The sequence below is a fragment of the Taudactylus pleione genome, unplaced genomic scaffold, assembly GCF_031769625.1.
Source record: "Taudactylus pleione unplaced genomic scaffold, aTauple2 ptg000217l, whole genome shotgun sequence".
NCBI lineage: Eukaryota > Metazoa > Chordata > Amphibia > Anura > Myobatrachidae > Taudactylus > Taudactylus pleione.
Window position 1 is genome coordinate 437,034 of NW_028284619.1, and position 22,694 is coordinate 459,727.

Consider the following 22,694-nt stretch of genomic DNA (forward strand, 5'->3'; position numbering starts at 1 on the left):
ATGCTCTCCTGGAACCCAGGCCAGGCTGCATTGCTCGCAGAATCTCCCATGCTTTCCTGGTGCCCTGGCCAGGCTGCAATGCTCGCAGAATCTCCTATGATTTCCTGGAGCTCACGGACATGGACACCTCCCTCGCAGAATCTTCCAAGCTCTCCTGGAGACCTGGCCGGGATGCTTCGCCCCCATGGATCTCTTCCTGGCTCTCTCTCTCTTGCCTCTTCACCACCTTGTGAACCCGCCCAAGGAATTCCCCCGGATGTCTTGGCACAACTGCTTAATGCCACCTTTTGCGGGGCACCGGCGGATTTTACCAAGCCTCCTGGAACTGAGTCCCGGCATCGGGCCCTTTTTCAAAACCTCATCGGGACTTCCGGAGGTTGCAGTTCCCCTGTCTGCCACCGGGTGGCAGTGCGCCACAGGGAAGAGATAAGGGAAGGGTTCTCCCCATTCAGCCTGGCTGTGAGACCAATGTGGCTCCGGCACTGGCGGAGGGGGCTCTCACCTTGGTCACCCTCTGGTTCCCTGATCTGGCCAGCACAGTCACAGTATCTCCCATGCTCTCATGTAGCCCTGGCAGGGACAACTCCCTCGCCGAATCTCCCATGCTCTCCTTGCACTCGGGCAGGGATGCCTTGCTCGCAGAATATCCCATGCTCTCCTGGAGCTCGGGCAGGAATGCCTCGCTCGCAGAGTCTCCCATGCCCTCCTGGAACCCAGGCCAGGCTGCATTGCTCGAAGAATCTCCCATGCTCTCCTGGAGCCCTGGCCAGACTGCATTGCTCGAAGAATCTCCCATGCTCTCCATGAGCCCGGTCAGGGACGCCTCACTCGCAGAATCTACCATGCTCTCCTTGAGCTCGGACAGCGATGCCTCGCTCGCAGAGTCTCCCATGCCCTCCAAAAGCCCTGGCAAGGCCGCGTTGGTCACAGAATCTCCCATGCTCTCCTATAGCTCGGGAAGGGACACCTCACTCGCAGAATCTCCCATGCTCTCCTAGAGCTCGGGCAGTGACACCTCACTCGCAAAATCTCCCATGCTCTCCTGGAACCCAGGCCAGGCTGCATTGCTCGAAGAATCTCCCATGCTCTCCTGGAGCCCTGGCAGGCTGCTTTGCTCGCAGTATCTCCCATGCTCTCCTGGTGCCCTGGCCAGGCTGCTTTGCTCGCAGAATCTCCCATGCTCTCCTGGAGCCCTGGCCAGGCTGTGTTGCTCGCAGAATCTCCCATACTCTCCTGGAGCTCGGGCAGGGACGCCTCACTCACAGAATCCCCCATGCTCTCCTGGAGCCCTGGCCAGGTTGCATTGCTCGCAGAATCTCCCATGCTCTCCTAGAGCCCTGGCCAGGATGCGTTGCTCGCAGAATCTCCCATGCTCTCCTGGAGCTTGGTCATGGGTGCCTCACTCGCAGAATCTCCCATGCTCTCCTGGAGCTCGGGCAAGGATGCCTCGCTCGCAGAAACTCACATGCTCTTCTGGAGCCCAGGCAGGGATGTGTCGCTTGCTGGATCTCCCATGCTCTCCTTGAGCCCTGGCCAGGGTGCATTGGTCGCAGAATCTCCCATGCTCTTCTGGAGCCCTGGTCAGGCTGCGTTGCTCGCAGAATCTCCCATGCTATCTTGAAGCCCGGGCAGGGACACCTCGCTTGCAGAATCTCCCATGTTCTCCTGGAGCTCGGGCAGGGACGCCTTGCTTGCAGAATCTCCGATGCTCTCCTGGAGCAAGGGCAGGGACGCCTCGCTCACAGAAGCTCCAAAGCTCCCCTGTAGCCCGGGCAGGGATGCCTTGTTTGCAGAATCTCCCATGCTCTCCTGGAGCCCGGACAGGAACGTCTCACTCACAGAATCTCCAATGCACTCCTGGAGCCCTGGTCAGGCTGCATTGCTCACAGAATATCCCATGCTCTCCTGGAGCCCGGGTAGGGATGCCTCACTTGCAGAATCTCCCATGTTCCACTGGAGCTCGGGCAGGGATGCCTCGCACGCAGAGTCTCCCATGCCCTCCTGGAGCCCTGGTAAGGCTGCATTGCTTGCAGCATCTACCATGGTCTCCTGGAGCCCTTGTCAAGCTGCGTTGCTCGCAGAAACTCCCACGCTCTCCTGGAACCCGGGTAGGAATGTGTCGCTTGCAGATTCTCCCATGCTCCACTGGAGCTAAGGCAGGGACACCTCGCTTGCAGAATCTCCCATGCTCTCCTGGTGCCCTGGCCAGGCTGCTTTGCTCGCAGAATCTCTCATGCTCTTCTGGAACCCTGGCCAGGCAGCATTGCTCGCAGAATCTACCATATTCTCCTGGAGCTCTGGCCAGGCTGCATTGCTTGCAGAATCTCCCATGCTCTACTGGAGCTCAGGCAGGGACACCTCGCTTGCAGAATCTCCCATGCTCTCCTGGAGCCCTGGCCAGGCTGCATTGCTCACAGAATCTCCCATGCTCTCCTGTAGCCCTGGCCAGGCTGCATTGCTCGCAGAATCTCCCATGCTCTCCTAGAGCCCAGGGCAGGCTACATTGCTCGCAGAGTCTCCCATGCTCTTCTGGAGCCCTAGCCACATTGCATTGCTCAAAGAATCTCCCATGCTCTCCTGGTACCCAGGCCAGGCTGCATTGCTGAAAGAATCTACCATGCTCTCCAGGAACCCAGGCCAGGCTGCATTGCTCGCAGAATCTCCCATGCTCTCCTGGAGCCCTGGCCAGGCTGCATTGCTCGCAGAATCTCCTATGATCTCCTGGAGCCCTGGCCAAGCAGTATTGGTCGCAGGATCTCCCATGCTCTCCTGGAGCTCAGGGGCATGGACACCTCCCTTGCAGAATCTCCCAAGCTCTCCTGGAGACCTGGCCGGGATGCTTCGCCCCATGGATCTATTCCTGGCTCTCTCTCTTGCCTCTTCACCACCTTGTGAACCCGCCCAAGGAATTCCCCCGGATGTCTTGGCGCAACTGCTGCATGCCACCTTTTGCGGGGCACCGGCGGATTTTACCCAGCTTCATGGAATGGAGTCCCGGCATCGGGCCCTTTTTCAAAACATCATCGGGACTTCCAGAGGTTGCAGTTCCCCTATCTGCCACCGGTTGGCAGTGCACTGCAGGGAAGGGATAAAGGAAGGGTTGTCCCCATTCAGCCTGGCTGTGAGACAAACGGTGCTCTCGCACTGGTGGAGGGGGCTCTCACCCTGGTCACCCTCTGGTTCCCTGATCGGGCCAACTCAGTCACAGTATCTTCCATGCTCTCATGTAGCCCAGGCAGTGACAACTCCCTCACAGAGTCTCCCATGCTCTCCTGGAGCTCGAGCAGTGACGCCTCGCTCGCAGAATATCCCATGCCCTTCTGGAGCCCTGACCAGGATGCATTGCTCGCAGAATCTACCATGCCCTCCTGGAGCCCTGGCCAGACTGCGTTGCTCGAAGATTCTCCCATGTTCTCCTGGAGCCCAGTCAGGGATGCATAGCTCGCAGAATCTCCCATTCTCTCCTGGAGCTCGGGCAGGGATGCCTCACTCGCAGAGTCTCCCATGCCCTCCTAGAGCCCTGGCCAGGCTGCGTTGGTCACAGAATCTCCCAAGCTCTCCTGGAGACCTGGCCGGGATGCTTCGCCCCCAAGGATCTCTTCCTGGCTCTCTCTCTCGCCTCTTCACCACCTTGTGAACCCGCCCAAGGAATTCCCCCAGATGTCACGGCGTAACTGCTGCATGCCACCTTTTGCGGGGCACCGGCGGATTTTACCCAGCCTCCTGGAACTGAGTCCCGGCATCGGGCCCTTTTTCAAAACCTCATCGGGACTTCCTGGGGTTGCAGTTCCCCTGTCTGCCACCGGGTGGCAGTGTGCTGCAGGGAAGGGATAAGGGAAGGGTTGTCCCCATTCAGCCTGGCTGTGAGACCAATGGGGCACCCGTTGGAGGGGGTTCTCACCCTGGTCACCCTCTGGTTCCCTGATCGGGCCAGCTCAGTCACAGAATCTCCCATGGTCTCCTGGAGCCCTAGCCAGGCTGCATTGCTCACAGAATCTCACATGCTCTCATGGAGCATGGGTAGGGACACCTCGCTCGCAGAATCTTCCATGCTCTCCTGTAGCCCTGGCAAGGCTACAATGATCGCAGAATCTCCCATGATCTCCTGGAGCCCTGGCAGGGATGCCTCGCTTGCAGAATCTCTCATGCTCTCCTGGAGCCCTGGCCAGGCTGCATTGCTCATGCTCTCCTGGAGCCTGGGCAGGAACGCTTCGCTCGCAGAATCTCCATTGCTCTTCTGGAGCTCTGGAAAGCACGCCTCGCTCGCAGAATATCCCATGCTCTCCTGGAGCCCTGGCCAGGTTGTGTTGATTGCAGAATCTCCCATGATCTCCTGGAGCCCTAGCAGGGATGCCTCGCTTGCAGAATCTCCCATGCTCTCCTGGAGCCATGGCCAGGCTGCGTTGCTCACAGAATCTCCCATGCTCTCCTGGAGCTTGGGCAGGGACGCCTCGCACACAGAATCTCCCATACACTCCTGGGTCCGTGGCCAGGCTGCATTGCTTGAAGAATCTCCCATGATCTCCTGGATCCCTAGCAGGGATGCCTCACTCGCAGAATCTCCCATGCTCTCCTGGAGCTCGGGCAGGGATGCCTTTGCGCAGAATCACCCACTCTCTCCTGGAGCCCTGGCCAGGCTGCGTTGCTCTCAGAATCTCCCATGCTCTCCAGGAGCCCTGGCCAGGCTGCGCTGCTCGCAGAATCTCCCATGCTCTCCAGAAGCCTGGGTTGGGATGCCTCACTCACAGAATCTCCCATGCTCTCCTGGAGCTCTGGCAGGGACGCCTCACTCGTAGAAACTCCCAGGCTCTCCTGGAGCTCGGGCAGGGACACCTCGTTCGCAGAATCTCAAATGTTCTCCTGGAGATTGGGCAGGGACACCTCCCTTGCAGAATATCCCATGCGCTCCTGGAGCTCGGGCAGGGACACCTCGCTCGCAGAGTCTCCCATGCCCTCCTGGAGCCCTGGCCAAGCTGCATTGCTTGCAGAATCTCCCATGCTCTCCTGGAGCCCTGGCCCGGCTGCATTGTTCACAGAATCTCCTATGCTCTCCTGGAGCCCGAGCAGCAATGCCTCACTCACAGAATCTCCCATGCTCTCCTGGAGCTCAGGCCAGGCTGCATTGCTTACAGAATCTCCCATGCTCTCTTGGATCCAAGGCAGGGATGCCTCGCTCACAAAATCTCCCATGCTCTCCTGGAGCCCTGGCCAGGCTGTGTTGCTCACAGAATCTCCTATGCTCTCCTGGAGCCCTGGCCAGGCTGCGTAGCTCACAGAATCTACCATGCACTCCTGGAGCTCGGGCAGGGACGCCTCGCTCACAGAATCTCCCATGCTCTCCTTGATCTCAGGCAGGTACGCCTCGCTCACAGAATCTCCCATGCTCTCCTGGAGCCCTGGCCAGGCTGGGTTGCTCGCAGAATCTCCCATAGGCAAAACATCATCATCATCCCGCTTTCGGATTCTCGCGGGTTTTGGATTCTATAAAGGTCCCATGATTGTCACCATATTTCATTCCAGCTGTGGAGAGTGAAGAGGGAGGGAGATGGGAACTGTGCTGTGCTGCTGTGCATAGGGCTGGCTACAGTGTTGCTCAATGTCCATAGGGGCTGGCTGTTGTCCATATAGGGGCTGGCTGGCTGTTGTTGTGATTGAGGTTGTCCTGTTCATCCATAGGGGCTGGCTGTCTGTTGTCCATATACAGGGGCTGGCTATCTGTTGTCCTGTCCATAGGGAGTGGCTGGCTGTAGTCCATAGGGGCTGACGTCCATAGAGGCTGGCTGTTCTGCTGTGTTGTCCAGGGGGTGCTCTGTCCATAAGGGGTGCTATTCACCCACCCCCAGTGTGAAAAATAAAAACATTTTTTGTGTGCTTGGTAGCTACACCTGTCATCAACGTAGGTGTGCAGGGGTGCTGTGCTGCTATGCTTTCTGTCAAGGGGCTGCTGTTGCCTCTTTCAGGGGTGCTCTTCACCCACCCCCAGTGTGAAAAAAAATAATTGTGTGCGTGTTAGTCACACCTGTCATCAACGTAGGTGCGCAGGGGTGCTGTGCTGCTGTCTGTCAAGGGGCTGCTGCCTCTTTCAGGGGTGCTCTTCACCCCCAGTGTGAAAAAAAATGTTTTTTTCTGTGCGTGTTATTAGCCATACTTGTCAGCAACGTAGGTGTGCAGGGGTGCTGTGTACCTGTGTGTCAAGGGGCTGCTGCCTCTTTCAGGGGTGCTCTTCATCCAGTGTGAAAAAAAACAAAAAAAAACTATTTTTTCTGTGCGTGTTAGCCACACCTGTCATCAATGTAGGTGCACAGGGGTGCTGTGCTGCTGTCTGTCAAGGGGCTGTGCTGCCTCTTTCAGGGATGTTCTTCATCCCCAGTCTGAAAAAAAAACAAAAAACTAATTTCTTTGTGTGCGTGTTAGCCACACTGGTCATCAACGTAGGTGCACAGGGGTGCTGTGCTACTGTCTGTCAAGGGGCTGCTGCTGCCTCTTTCAGGGATGCTCTTCATCCCCAGTCTGAAAAAAACAAAACAAAACTAATTTCTTTGTGTGCGTGTTAGCCACACTGGTCATTAACGTAGGTGCACAGGGGTGCTGCTATGCTGCCTGTCAAGGGGCTGCTGCTGCCTCTTTCAGCGGTGCTCTTCACCCACCCTCAGTGTGAATAAAATAATAGTTTGTGTGCATGATAGCCACACCTGTCATCAACATTGGTGCGCAGTGGTGCTGTGCTGCTGTCTGTCAAGGGGCTGCTGCCTCTTTCAGGGTTGCTCTTCACCCCCAGTGTGAAAAAAAAAAATTGTGTGTGCATGTTAGCCACATCGGTCATCAACGTAGGTGCGCAAGGGTGCTGTGCTGTCTGTCAAGGGGCTGCTTGCCTCTTTCTGAGGTGCTCTTCACCCACCCCCAGTGTGACAATTGCTGCTTGTTATGTCAAGCCGACGGCACAAGTCGCACAACAGTGACAATCAGCCAAGGGTTCTCAGCCCTTAAGGCTGCTACATGGCCCAAAGGCCACATCCTGCTTCACGGTCCAAAGGCCACCTGTCATCACTCCTCACCAGCCCTCAAGGCTGTAATGGCCGCAACTTGCCAAGAGCTCCAGGCTTCAAGGCTGTTGCAGGACTAATCATAGCTCTGTATTCGACCACTACTCAGTTCAGAGGCTGCATCAACAATAAACTATCAACTATCAATTCTTCAGCCAGTGGCTGCACCAATTATCAATTATTCAGCAAGTGGCTGCACCAATTATCAATTCTTCAGCCAGGGGCTGCACCAATTATCAAATATCAACTCTTCTTACTTCAGCCAGTGGCTGCGCCAACTATCAACTATCAATTCTTCAATGCTCAAGGGGTACTCCAACCATCATATTTGCACAGTCAACTCTATTTATCACTCCGTTTTGAGCCAGCTAGCTGGATGCAACCTTTTGGCCCTTAACTAGATGAAAAAAATCAATATTGTGAGCTGTGAGGTGAGCAAAATTGACTGGAAACGAGAGGAAATAAATGTTATTGAAGTTAATAATACTGTAGGAACAAAATAAGGCCAATTTTTTGTGATTTTAGCTGTTTTTATGATTTTTAAAGAAAAAATCCAAATCCAAAACCAAAACCGAAAAACAAAACACGGGGGTGAGGTTTTGGCAAAACCAATCCAGATCCAAAACCAGGGGAGATCCAGATCCAAAACCAAAACACGGGGCTCGGCGCACATCTCTAGTTATCGGTCCAGTGCCCAGACACCCAGCCTCACGTTAATTCTATACCCTGCTAATAAAAATGCCGATTCCCATCCCTTTCTCATTTCATTGTCTCTCTGGTCATGAAGTGAGATGCATTCAAAATACGAGCTGGGCTGCACATAAACGTTTGGTGCATTCTTATTCTGATCATTTGCAGAGCGACAGCAAGCAATTAAGGCCGTGTACAGGGGTGATCAAGTGGTGCTATCGTCCAAGGCTAAGGGCCTGGGGTGCAGCACCATCACTGCCTCATCGCACCTGGATTTGACTTGCAGTTTGATTGGAAAGACACTGAGTTACAAGAGCGCCTATTGGACATTCTGGGCACGCACTCTGCAGAATGCTCCAGGCAATGCTCTATTTCCTAATTTGACTCTGGGTGGCACAGAGGGCCTAATTCAGACCCGCTCGCGAACTCCGAGCGCTCGCAAGCGGGTCCGTCGTGCGCATGCTCGAGACCCGAATAACGATGGCCAAGCCGTCATTATGGGTCTCGCACCAAAGGGGGCGTGCTGTCGATGGTGATTGACAGCACGTCCCCTTTGGTGGGTATGCCGGGGGCGTGGCTGCCCAGACGGAGGCATTCCCATGGGAACGCCTACCATCTGGGGCCGGTCCCACTGACATCACTTGTGATGTCAATGGGAGTGCTCAGCCAAAAGCACTCCAGGGCTTGCGGCAACGAGACCCTACCACAAGGGTCTCGTCGCAAGCCCGATGGTCGCGATGGTCACACGCGCATGCAGGGGGGTTTCCGAGTACATAGAAACCACCCCTGTCCGACCCGGCGAGCAGCGCCGCTGCTGAACAAAATATATATTTTATTTTTTTTTCCAAAGTTGACACTGTCTGGGCTGGCTGTAGGGGGAGCTGCAGCGTGCAAGCTCCTCCAAGTCAGTCCCCAGGCCGGGCACCGTGATCCGGATGCCTCAGCACCTCATGCCGCCCTGGACACGCAGTCACTGCCAGCGGCTGTGGAGTTCCGGAGCTGTCAGCCGCAACACGTAGGTGGCCGCCGGCGGGTGAGTACTGCTGTATGTCGGGGGAGCGCTGGGGGTCTTGCGGGCAGTGGCGGCGGGGGGCGGGAGTAATATTTTTTGAATGATGGCCATTTTCTACTGCTCTGTGTATGGGGGGGAGCAGCCAGGAGGAGATAATATATATTAATATCATTCCAATTGACTGCTCCATGTATTTGCGGTGGGGGTATGGAGGGGGGAGGATAATATTTATTAGATTATGCAGAGATGTCTGCTGCATGTTATTCCAGGGGTATGGAGGGGGGAGGATAATATTTATTAGATTATGCAGAGCTGTCTGCTGCATGTTATTCCAGGGGTATGGAGGGGGGAGGATAATATTTATTAGATTATGTAGAGCTGTCTGCTGTATGTTATTCCCGGGGTGGAGGAATGGGAGGAATCCTCCCATCCCCCCACACCCCTGGAATAACATGCAGCAGACAGCTCTGCATAATCTAATAAATAGTATCCTCCCATCCCCCACATCCCTGGGAATAGCAGACAGCTCTGCATAATCTAATAAATAGTATCCTCCTATTAAAATACTTGAAGTACACAATTAAGTGTATGTTACAGGCTTATTCTGGTTAGACGTTTTTGTCATTGGGTCTGTAACCAATTATTTGGAAACCCCCCTTTCAAAATCCTGCGTTTGCCACTGATGGTCTTGACCATCGCGACCATCATTTTGGCCGCTTGCTATAGCTGTGGGCCAGGAGGCCGCTCTTAAATTCAGAGGGATGGTCCTGATTCAGAGCGAGCGCTCTGTCAGAGCGTCCAGCTCTGAATCAGGACCAGAGCCCTTCCTCGTCGCTGAACTAAAGATATGCTATGCAACTTTGCGTAGCACACATTCTGGGCCTCATTCAGAGGCAGTCGGAGGATGCAAGCGGTCGCTCAGAAACTGGGCGGCCACTTGCATCCTGACTGCCCGCCTCTATTGCGGTCGTTAGGCTGTGGGTTAACACCCACAGCTCTAACGACCGCTCGGGTGATGGTCGCGATGGTCAGAGACCATCGCGACCATCGGGGCTTACGACGAGACCCTAGGGTAGGGTCTCACTTGTCGTAAGCCCCGAAGAGCTTCTGGCTCTGTCAGAGCCGGAAGCTCTCCACTGACATCACTAGTGATGTCAGTGGGGCCTCCCCCAAACGGCAGCCTCCATTTGGGCTGCCACCCCCCCGGCCCGCCTTCCAAACGGGGCGAGCTGTCAATCAACATCGACAGCTCGCCCCCTTTGGAAAGAGACCCGCTACGACCGGCGCTGTCGGTCATAGCGGGTCTCACGCATGCGCACGAGGGAGCCGGCTCCCTCGTGCGCATGCGCATTGGCTAAACATCGAGGGGGCCGTGCGGTCGTAGACCGTACGGCCGCCTCTGAATAAGGTCCTCTATGTCAGACAGTCTATAGCTGCCTGTAATAAACGTGTAACACCAAGAGCAGGTGTAATGAGCTAGTCTTGCACTGTGTGGGTTGATGATGTCCCTCCTCAGACTGACTACACCTCTTAGTGGTGCTGCATGCTTTTGAGGGATTTTGGTCATTTAGCTGCTAGATTTAAAGCAGCAATAATTTAATGGCAATGTCAGAGGTTCCCAAACTCCGCCATTGCAGTCCACATTTTAAGGATGCCCATGCTTGAGCACAGGTGATTTAATTACTACCTCAGTCAATTAGTTTTAACCATCTGGACTCAAGCATGGATATCCTTAAAACCTGGATTGTAATGGCGGAGTTTGGGAACTTCTGTGTTATGTCTTATTGCTGTTTTAACACTAGCATTCCAAAATCATGCGGCTGTCTACAACTCACAGGCTATTTCATTTGCCCCACTGAAGGGGTAGGCACTATTGTCTTATCTTCAAAGAACACTGCTGTGCTCCCACCCAATGAAATTAAGTATTAAACTTAGAAAACTGGGCATTGTAACTATTGTAGGTTACAACAATAGAGATTCCCACCTACAAGGGGAACATTCTAACCTACAATAGCAATAATACAACTACATATTTCAGCATTAACATTCTATTAATGATTAAGTAGCGCTTTACACTACTGGGTAGAAAGGAACACACTTTCGAGCTCATTCAGACCCGCTCGCAAGATGCGGTCGCTCGCTGGCAAAAAGGGGCTGGATATTTAAATTAAGTGTTTGCACTGCGTCACGTAGGGTTGCCCTCTATGTCTTAGTGAGCTACGGCAATCAGCGCTCGTTACTGTATAAAGACGCCCCCTTGCCACTCGCAACACACGTCATCTCCGGGAATTGTAGGATTAATCAGTAACATCGAGCAGCCCTTGAGGTTGACTTTCTCCGCCGCAAGCACTGCGATCAGTGTGGCCTGAAATACATGCAGGTGACATGTACAATGACGCTACTTTGCTAATTACGCACGCCCTTTAAACAGCGTTTTGGCAGCCTGACACACCTGCGTTCGCACATCCACTCCCCCGTTCACAAGCACCTTTCCCTGTTACCACCCACAAAAGGCACTAACTGTCACTCAAAGCAGCGACCTGACAGTGGCTTACGAGCAACCAAAATCATATTGCAAAGACTGGCTTGCGCACGCGCACTGCAAATTATACGCATGCACAGTAGCAGTGTGCACCGGCCACTTTTCGTGTTTTGGTTTTGGATCTGGATCTTTCTTCATGTTTTGGATCTGGATTGGTTTTGCCAAAACCACCCTTCCGTGTTTTGGGTTCTTGGTATTGTGTTTTGGATCTGTATTTTTTTTTAAAAAAGCATAAAAACAGCTAAAATCACAGAATTTGTGGGTTTTTCTGCTCCTATGCTATTATTAACCTCAATAACCTTTATTTCCACTCATTTCCAGTCTATTATGAACACCTCACACCTTACAATAGTGTTTTTATGTCCAAAAGGTTGCACCAAGGTAGCTGGATGACTATGCTAAGCGACACGAGTGGGCAGCACAAACACGTGGCCCATCTAGGAGTGACACTGCAGTGGCAGACAGGATGGCAGTTTGAAAAACTAGGCCCCAAACAGTACATAATGCAAAGTAAAAAAAGAGGTGCAAGATGGAATTGTCCTTGGGCCCTCCCACCCACCCTTATGTTGTATAAACAGGACATGCACACTTTAACAAACCAATCATTTCAGGGCAAGGGTCTGCCACACGACTGTGGCTGAAATGATTGGTTCGTTTGGGCCTCCACAAAACAAGCTGGCAATTAATCTGTCCCTGCACAAACTGGCTCTACGGAGGCAAGATGTCATCCTCATCCTCCTCATCCACTGATTCCTCATCCTCTTCAGTGTTGTGTACATCCTCATCCTCACAGAGTATTAATTCGTCCCCACTGGAATCCACCACCACAGGTCCCTCTGTACATTCTGGAGGCTGGTCTCCCTGGAAGAGTTGATAATTAATTTTTATAAATATCATCTTCTCCACATTTTGTGGAAGCAACCTCCTACGCCTGTCGATGACAAGGTTCCCGGCTGCACTAAACACTCTTTCGGAGTACACACTGGAGGGGGGGCAACTCAGGTAAAATAGAGCCAGTTTGTACAGGGGCCTCCAAATTGCCTCTTTTTCCTGCCAGTACAGGTACGGACTGTCTGACATGCCTACTTGGATGCTGTCACCGATGTAATCCTCCACCATTCTGACAATGGTGACAGTATCATATGCATGGACAGTAGACATGTCAGAAATTGTTGCCAGGTCCTTCAGTCCAGACCAGATGTCCAAACTTGGTCCTGCCTGCCCTGCATCACCACCAGCGGGTTGCTTAGGATAAGTTTTTTCCTGGCAGCCCCAGTTGCGGGAGAAAATTAAGAAGGAGCTGTAGACGTGTCACGTTCCGCTTCAGCTGACAGTGTTTTCACCAGCAGGTCTTTGCACCTCTGCAGGCTTGTGTCGGCGGCCGGAAAGAGAGACACCACATAGGCTTTAAACCTAGGATCGAGCACGGTGGCCAAAATGTAGTGGTCTGATTTCAACAGATTGACCACCCTGGAATCCTGGCAAAGCAAATGAAGGGCTTCATCCACAAGTCCCACATGCCAAGCGGAATCGCTCCGTCTTAGCTCCTCCTTCACTTTCTCCAGCTGCTTCTGCAAAAGCCTGATGAGGGGAATGACCTGACTCAAGCTGGCAGTGTCTGAACTGACTTCACGTGTGGCAAGTTCGAAGGGCTAGAGAACCTTGCACAACATGGAAATCATTCTCCACTGTGCTTGAGTCAGGTGCATACCCCCTCCTTTGCCTATGTCATAGGTGGATGTATAGGCTTGAATGGCCTTTTGCTGCTCCTCCATCCTCTGAAGCATATAGAGGGTTGATTTCCACCGTGTCAAAACCTCTTGCTTCAGGTGATGGCAGGGCAGGTTCAAGATTGTTTGCTGGTGCTCCAGTCTTCAGCACGCAGTCGCTGAATGGTGAAAGTGGCCAGAAATTTTTTGGGCCACCCAAAGCGTCTCCTGCACGCCCCTGTCGCTTTTCAGAAAATTGTGCACCACCAAGTTTATTGTGTGAGCAAAACATGGGACATGATGGAATTTGCCCAGATGTAATGCCCGCACAATATTTGTGGCATCGTCAGATATCACAAATCCCCAGGAGAGTCTAAGTGGGGTAAGCCACTGGGCGATGATTTCCCTCAGTTTCTCTAAGAGGTTGTCGGCAGTGTGCCTCTTACTGAAACTGGTGATACACAGTGTAGTCTGCCTTGGAACGAGCTGGCATTTCTGAGATGCTGCTACTGGTGACGCTGCTGTTGTTGCTGCGTAAGGTGATACATCTACCCAGTGGGCTGTCACAGTCATATAGTCCTTAGTCTGCCCTGTTCCACTTGTCCACATGTCCGTGGTTAAGTGGACATTGGGTACAACCACATTTTTCAGGACACTGAGGACACTTTTTCTGACATTTCTGTACAGTCTCGGTATCGCCTGCCTAGTGACGTGGAATCTAGATGGGTTTTGGAACCGGGGACACACTACCTCCATCAAGTGTCTAAATCCCACTGCAGTAATGGCGGATACCGGACGCACGTCTAACACCAACATAGCAGTCAAGGCCTAAGTTATACATTTTGCTTCATGATGACTGCTATCGTACTTCATCCTCCTCGCTAAGGACTGTTGGAGGGTCAATTGTTTAGTAAAAGTAGTGGTGTTCCTACTTCCTATCTGGGATGATGAACGACTCCCAGCAGCAGCGGCAGCAGTAGTAGGCGTAGTAATGCAGGATCCTCCGGAGGAATCCCGGATAGGAGAGTCAGTCATGCCAGTGACATGGCCTGCAGGACTATTTCCGATCCTGACTAAGGAGGAAATTGACGAGGAGGGAGTTGACGGTGTGGTTTGCAGGTGCTTGGATACAACAGGTCAACGGGATTTAGTTGTCCCTGGACTGCTTACGGTCTTGGCCAAAGTTTCTGAACTTGACAGTAACTTTTTATGAACACACTGCAGGTGCCGTATAAGGGAGGATGTTCCTAGGTGGTTAACATCCCTACCCCTTCTTATATGGTACATATGGTAAGACAGTTGTTGTCCGGATTTGGATAGAAATATTGCCAGACCAATGAGGTGGAATGTTTGGTCTTCTGCCCAGGCATGACCATGATGGGCTTTTTCATCCCACGGACAACAACTTTCTCTCCCGGAGCCTGATTTAAACAAACCACATAACCATCAGAATCCTCCTCGCCAACTTCCTCCTCAGTGCCAGCTACACCAGTATCCTCATCCTGTTGTACTTCAACAGTGACATCTTCAATTTGCATATCAGCAAGTGGACTGTGGGTGCTCCTTTCAGCACTTGCAGGGGGTGTGCAAATGGTAGAAAGAGCCACTTCTTCCCGTCCAGTGCTGGGAAGGTCTGGCATCGCAACCACCACCACACTTGGACTCTCCTTGGGGATTTATGATATCTTCTTAGAACGCACAGTTCTTCGCTGTGCTTTTGCCAGCTTAACTCGTTTGATTTTTTTAGCAGGAGGAGGGCTTCCATCGTCATGTGAAGCTGAAACACTAGTCATGAACATAGGGAAAGACCTTAGCCGTTCCTTGCCACTCCGTGTCGTAAATGGCATATTGGCAAGTTTACGTTTCTCCTCAGATGATTTAAATGATTTTTTTAAGGTCATTTTCCTGAAATTTGTCATTTGGGATTGTATGTGCCCTCTACTATGACATTGGGCATCGGTCTTGGCAGACGACGTTGATGGCATGTTATCGTCTATGTCATGACTAGTGGCAGCAGCTTCAGCACTAGGAGAAAGTGGTTCTTGATCTTTCCCTATTTTATTTTTATCAGAGAAAGTTTGGTCCTCCATTTATGTTATATTGTTATATACATGCGGCTAAGGTGCACACAAACACAGAAAATAATTCTTTATTTTTGTTGGAGACTAGTGCACTTTGTGGGTTACACCACCCTTTAAGAAATGAGCCAGTTGGCTCTTTACTTATGGGACACAGGCACACGCTTGGCGTTGCTCCTTTGTTGATGCACGTGCAGCCACAGTGCACACAATTCACAAAGACAGAAAAAAAAGAAGAATTTTTTATTTTTTGTGGAGCGCACTTTGAGGGTTACACCACCCTTTAACAGACAGACGCACGCTTGTCGCTGCTGCTTTGAGGATGCACGTACAGTGCAGACAATTCACAAACAGAAGAAAATGTTTTATTTTTGTTGGAGTGCACTTTGGGGGTTACACCACCCTTTAACAGACAGACGCACACTTGTCGCTGCTACTTTGAGGATGCAGGTGCAGCTACAGCCCACACAATTCACAAAGACAGAAAAAAAAGGAGAATTTTCTATTTTTTTTGGAGCGCACTTTGGGGGTTACAGCACCCTTTAACGGACAAGCCAGCCGGCCCTTTACTTATGGGACACAGGCGCACGCTTGGCGCTGTTCCTTTGTTGATGAATGTGCAGCCACAGTGCACACAAGTCACAAACACAGAAAATATTTTTTTATTTTGTTTGGAGTACACTTTGGGGGTTACAGCACCCTTTAACGGTCAAGCCAGTCTTCCCTTTACTTATGACACAGGCGCACACAATTCACAAACACAGAAAAAATATTTATTTTTTTTGCACTTGGGGTGAGCACCCCTGATGAGCAGAGCACCCCCTGGACAACACTACAGCACCCCTTTAGGACTGGGACACTGCACAGGACTTTGGAGTGGACACAGCCCCTATGGACAAGTGACTGCACAACACAGTCCAGCCAGCCCCTATGGACTTTGGAGGAGTGGACACAGCCCCTATGGACAACAGCAGCACAGCGCAACACAGCCAGCCCCTATGGACTTTGGAGGAGTGGACACAGCCCCTATGGACAACAGCAGCACAGCACAACACAGCCAGCCCCTATGGACTTTGGAGGAGTGGACACAGCCCCTATGGACAACAGCAGCACAGCGCAGCACAGCACAACACTACACTGCACTACACTACACTACACAGCCCAGCCAGCCCTCCCTCTTCACTGTCCACAGCCGAGTGACAAAATGGCGCCGACGCGGGTACCTTATATAGAATCCAAAACCCGCAAGACCCGGAAGGCGGGATGATGACGTTTTGCCTCGATTTCAGATCCGGGTCAGGCGGGAAAAGTCGAGCCTGACTCGGATTGACCTCGGATCGGGGGGGCTCGGGGGAGTTTGGATTTCAGAAATCCAAACCCGCTCACCCCTAATGCACAGATGGGCTAAAATTCGCTCAGAGCGAGCGAGCGCAACTTAGCGAGCGGGTCTGAATCAGGTAATTTGTCCATACTCTCCTTTTGCTTTGAAGTTTGAAAGTTTAAATTGCTAGATCACATATAAGATGCCTTTTAGTAATAGACTAAACATTATTGTAATAATGTAAGATATTAAAGAAATCTTGCTATTATTGGAGAAAGAATTCCCTGCCAGTTTGTCACTGTATTAAAATTTGTTCTGGCGTTGAGCCTCTGACAGCAAACCTTATCAGATTCTGCAATTCATGTTTTTGAATCCATTCAAAGAAAGTACATTTTTCAATTATGTCTAATGAATGACCCATCAAAATTATAGTACAAAATCTGGTCCGGTCTCAGGAGGATTCTATGCCAGTTTTCCCATGTGAACTCTTGGTCTGGTGTATAACATTATTTTCTGTTACAAAGCAAACAACAGATTTCAGTAGAAAATTATAAAGCTGTCATATTGTTTTATAGGGCGTAGTTCTGAAAAGTAACTTTACTTCACTATAATACATGCTTTGTACGTCTCCTCTTCCCATACAAAATGTGAGTCATTTAACAGCTAAATGTTGATGAAAAGTTTTTGCATGATAAAGCAAAACATTTTACATTTTCATGATACATTTGGCCATTTGGGGCACTGTTCCATTGTGTCTAAGGACGATGTTTTGTATCACCAGGCCTCCCCAAAGCTGCATGGCAGCCCTCAATTATGAATGTAGACATGGGGGTATATTTACTAAAGTCCTGTTTTTTAGAAGTGGAGATGTTGTCCATAGCAACCAATCAGATTGCTATTATCTTCTAGATGGTGCTAGATAAATGATAAGTAGAATCTGATTGGTGGCTATTGGCAACATCTCCACTTCTAAAAAGCAGGACTTTAGTAAATATTATCCCTTAGAGAAATAAGATATTATGTGTAAAATACCTTATTATCAATCATTATTTAAAAATATATGCAGGTTGAGTCTCCCAAACCCAAAATGCTTGGGACCAAAGTATTTTAAATATCAGATTTTTTCGTATTTTGGAACATTTGCATACCATAGTGAGAGTTATTAGGATGGGACCCAAGTCTAAACACAGAATGCATTTATGTTTCATATACATCTTATACACATAGCCTGAAGGTAATTTTATAAAGTGAGAAAGTGTGTGTGTCTCTGTCTGTTTGTCCTTTATGCACAGCCACAGTTTTGAAACTAGCTCCACCAAATTTGGCATGGTGGTGCAGTTTGACCAGGATTAGTTTTTTGCCAATGGTTAAAGAACTTCAGGGCTATGGGAGTCTACATGGTGCCCACCAAGTAGGCCGTGGAGTCTCTGACTTGAAATTTTGGTTTAAGCAAGTTCACTCAGGATGTCTTCCAGCAGGGCCAGATTAAGGTGGGAAGGGAGGGATTGGGGGGGCGCCTTATTCCAGCCCTGTCTTTCAGTGCCTAAAACTGCACTGATCTGAAGTCACAGGCTGATATGTACCAGAAGGGCAGACAGAGCTCCAACAGAAGAGCAGTGAGTCGGAGGAACAACTGTCACACTGCACCTGCACTGACAGTTACTAATCTCCTCCAAGCGCATTTTCATAAATCATGGTCTCCAATGTTGGTCTGCAAAATTTCTGTCCTGCAATGATTTCTGCTCTGCACACACACATTTCTCGCTTATTATATAGATATACACCTTATACACATGGTCTGAAGATAATAATTGTGTGCATTAAACAAAGTTTGTGTGCACTGAACCATAAGAAAGCAAAGGTGTCACTATCTCAGTCACGCTCAAAATATTCCGTATTTTGAAATTTAGGATATGGGGGAACTCAACATGTAATTTTATTTAATTATTTATTGCTTATCACCTCTTTTTTGGGGCAAAGAATGGACAAACACTGGTATTTGTAGATTTATTGAAAATAAAGACATTTATGCTCTACTTCAAATCTACCCTATAGATGTGTGCAGTACTCATTATCAAATAAAAACAAACAAACAGAATAAACACTTAGTAAGGAACCAAAATATTACACATATCAAAGGAGCAAGATAAACTTGTATCGGCACTTCCTTACTTTAGTCCACAATCCTGCTAACATCCCTAATCCAACATCCAACTATAAGTGGACCACTAGTTTCAGATACTAGAGGCTCCAAATATTGGCGCAAGTGGTCACGTATGATTCATGAAGTACAATGCAAAATGAAATCACACCCTCAATGTTAGTGCTTTTTAGAGCCCCATACATATATATAGAAGCATCCATACCATATACATAGCATTAGCAATATACATAAAACCTGAGTTTTCTCCAAATACACCACCTCTGCAGGAAGTCGCTCATTAAAATGTGTTATAGCTTACAAGAGATCTGTTCTCCAGTACAAAAATGGAGATTGTCTACACATATGCCCTAGTATGGAGATTGTTAATGGCTTTAAGGTACTGAATAAATCTTTCCTGAATTATTTGACCTCTAATAAGCATAACAGACCAAACAAACACATAGAAACAGCTGTCTATTACAGCGCAAAAGACTTGGGGGATCATAGACCAGCCATATTTACTTTGCAGTACAAGCGATTAATCTGAGAGGTGACACTGTCCACCTCAGCTCTAGTCTGATTCACAGAAACTGTTATGATTGTGCCACCCCAAGGCACGGACATTGTACCTCTAGGTTAAGCAAATATATGATTTATGCATGTCCTGTAAATTAATTCCTGTGTAGATAAATTCCATATGGTCATTCGGCTGTGTGGTATAATTGTGTTCATTGTAAAAATCTGTTTTGGCTAAACTAGGAAGCAAAATCCATCCTGGCTTGTTACATATATCTGTCCGCCTGTTGATTTTCAGGTGCAATGTCTGTTACTGTTTTCATTCGTTGATTTTACAGGAAAAATTCACCTAATTATCTGTTAAAAGTTGTTATATTATTATCACAATTCTGCTTATACGCACGCAGCGCAGTTGCTAATATCAGCGGTGACATTTAAATGTTTGCATTCACATTGCGAATGCAGTCAGACATACAGACGCCCACTTTCCCTTAGTCACATCCATATACTAGGGCAACATAGCGAAACAATCGGTAACATCGAGTAACATCGGTCCCATATGTACACATGCACAAGCCCTGACCTTACTCAGAAATTGCTAACAGCCATGCACGCTATCAGTGCTATGGCTGCTTATGACCAGGCAGTGGCTAATTTATGCACACCCTTGCAACGGCGTTTCAACACACTGGCACGCCTGCGTTCACCCGACCTTCCCCCCCCCGCCCGTCACCACCCACAAACGGCACTTCCTGTCAATCTCTGTACTCTGGGTTTGTGTCCCCTCGGCAATCGTAGTTCCGAGCGCTATTGCTAGTTCGCGCATGCGAAATGCGATGAATACGCATGCACAGTACGCAACAATCGACCGATTGCGTGCATATTAGCAACTGCGTTCCTTGCTGAATCAGGCCCTGAGGCAATTATGAGTTTAAATTTCCAACTAAGTAATGACATTAACTTCAAATTGCATTACAGGTTTTATTTTCTTTCTAAAAAAAAAGTTGCCTTTCAAAAAGTGGCAATTTGCACATTATAGCTACACTGAGCCAAGATTTGTACAGTTATTCAAAGGCATAGAGATAACTAGAAAAAAATAGTGTTTGCAAATTATGTAATTACCCATTAAAAAAATTCAGGAGGTGAGAATATTTGCAGCAGAAATGAGCTCAAACCAAGTTTTGCAGCGGAATAAGGTGGATAAGAGCTGATAAGTTCCAGCAACAGATTTTTTCAGTTCTGGTCTAATTGGCCATTATACATTGCATTTGTAATTTAGCATTTTATGGAATGTATAACCTATGACGAGAGTTAAGGACCCCATACACGGCGAGATTCAAAGTTGGTAAGATCAGTTGTACAATTTCCCTTGAAATTCTTCCCTTGAAATTCTTCATAAGATATGGTCAAATGGTGTATGATAGATCATTAAGATCATAAGATAAGATGCATAGAAGTGTATCACATCGTACACGATCAGTTGAGATCTCTCTGCAAAACCATCTGATCTGCGATCCAACTAGACGACGGCGGGGACGCGCATCGGTGTCGCAGAAGTCTCAAAATACAACTATTTGCAAACGATTGGTCTGTCCAACCTGTAGAAAATGCCCAAATCATGTTAAAAATCGTCCCGTGTATGGTCACCTTTAGGATGACCACAATCACTTAATTCTGCTGTGTGGTATGATTGGGGTAGGCCTGGAAACACGATTAGTAACTATTAGGCTGTTATAGCCGAGGCTGCTATAGCAAGAGTGCTTAGATTTTAAGTGCTTAGTTTAAAGTGTAATTAGAATTTTTAATTGAAGCCAGAGTTATTCAGGAGTTATTGCTAACTATACTTGTACCTGGAAGGAACTGGGATGTCCGAACCACGTGGGTTCTAGGCAACGAGCGGACGCTATATGTGAAGTGGCCTCTGATTGGCTGACGGGACGTGGGAAATCCCATGACATCCCATTAGCTGTCATTCGCAAAGTATTGGTATGTATAATAAAGCACATACCGATACTTGTCCGTTTGGGTTTGGGTATTCGTGTTATTGTTTTGCAAAGACCCCCCTGGATGCTACGGAGACCAGCGCGAGGATGGAGGTGAGTATAGGATCTATGTTGCAGGTTTTATGGACTTCTACATGGGAGAAGGGGACAGAAACATCTGACAGTAGGTATGTGTGAATGGGATAGATGTATGTAATAAAGTTGTACTATATACGGTGTGTGTGTACTGTCTTTATTTAACTATTTATTTTACAGTGGGGGTACGGGTGCCGGCTGCCTGGAGTTCCACTGTAAAATACAATAGTTTAATACTATTTAACACGGGAAGAGCCCCGGACTTCAGACCAAGCCTGGGATTTTGGAAGAAGGGGGACCCCTTTTTTGGGGGGTCACCACCTCCCCTGAGATCCCCGGCTTGGCTTGACCGGCTTGGGGTGAGAATGCTTTGGCCATGGAGACCTGGTAATAGGGTCTCCTGGCTGTGGCATTACACCCCGGTTGTTTTCGATCCGGTGCTGGTTTTAAATATAGGGGGACCCCTACGCATTTTTTCCCCCTATATTTAAAACCAGCACTGGCCCTGCAGCCAGGTGCTCGTTCTTAAATTATGGTGTGGAACCATACTCGTTTTGATCACCGTAATTTTAGGAACCAGGACTGGCTGACCAGTCTGGAGGTGGTTAGGCTTTTGTGGGGGAACCCACGTAAATTTTTTTAAAAGAATTAACCCTAAAAACACACTAATCATTAGTAAACACACACAAATCCCACTGATTTGTGTATGTTTGATGGCAACTCGCAGATCAGGAGGTGGTGCATTTTAAACTTCTATTGACTCCCCGATGTGACTGTAAAAATGGCCAAATATAGCAAAACGAATAATGGTAAATTCCCGATTTAGGCAGAAATGAATGAAAACTACTTCTGATTTGCGCCAATGGTGAATTCATTTCTAGTGAAAAAAATGGCTGAATTTGTGGCATTAACTCACCCGATTTAAAGCCCAAAAGATGAACAAATCATCCGACTTTAATGATCGTAAATTCACGATTTACAAAAAAGTTATGTTTTCACCTGAGATAGCAATCTCGGATCAACACGAATCTTAAATTTACCCCTTAGTGTTTATACATGGACACCAAATATCGCACATTGGTTTATGGCTTATTTTTTTTTGTTAAAGATATATGTGCTAAACGCTCAAGATATACAACTATCCAGGTATCCTACTTTGTTATGGCCCATTGTGCACAGGTTAACAGCATAAAATGAGTCAGTAAGACTCATTATAATGCTGCCTGCTGCGGGCCCTTTCATTGCGGCGGGCCCAGGTCGGTGCAATATACCGGCTGCACCGCCGCTAGTTCCACCTCTGACCCAGCACCCCTCTCCCTGTCTCACAGCACAGCACCCATCACCCAGCAGCACAGATCACAGAGGCAGCCAACAACCACCATCACCCCACTCTCACACAGCAATCCTCATCCTTCACACCACCCTTCACATACAGTAGAACCCCTCTGCCCTCTTCCAGTACAGCACCCCATCACCCAGCAACACAGATCACAGCCTAACCCTTCACCCCTCACCCGGCCAGCACACACTACCAGCACTCCTCACTACATGCTGAGCTGACT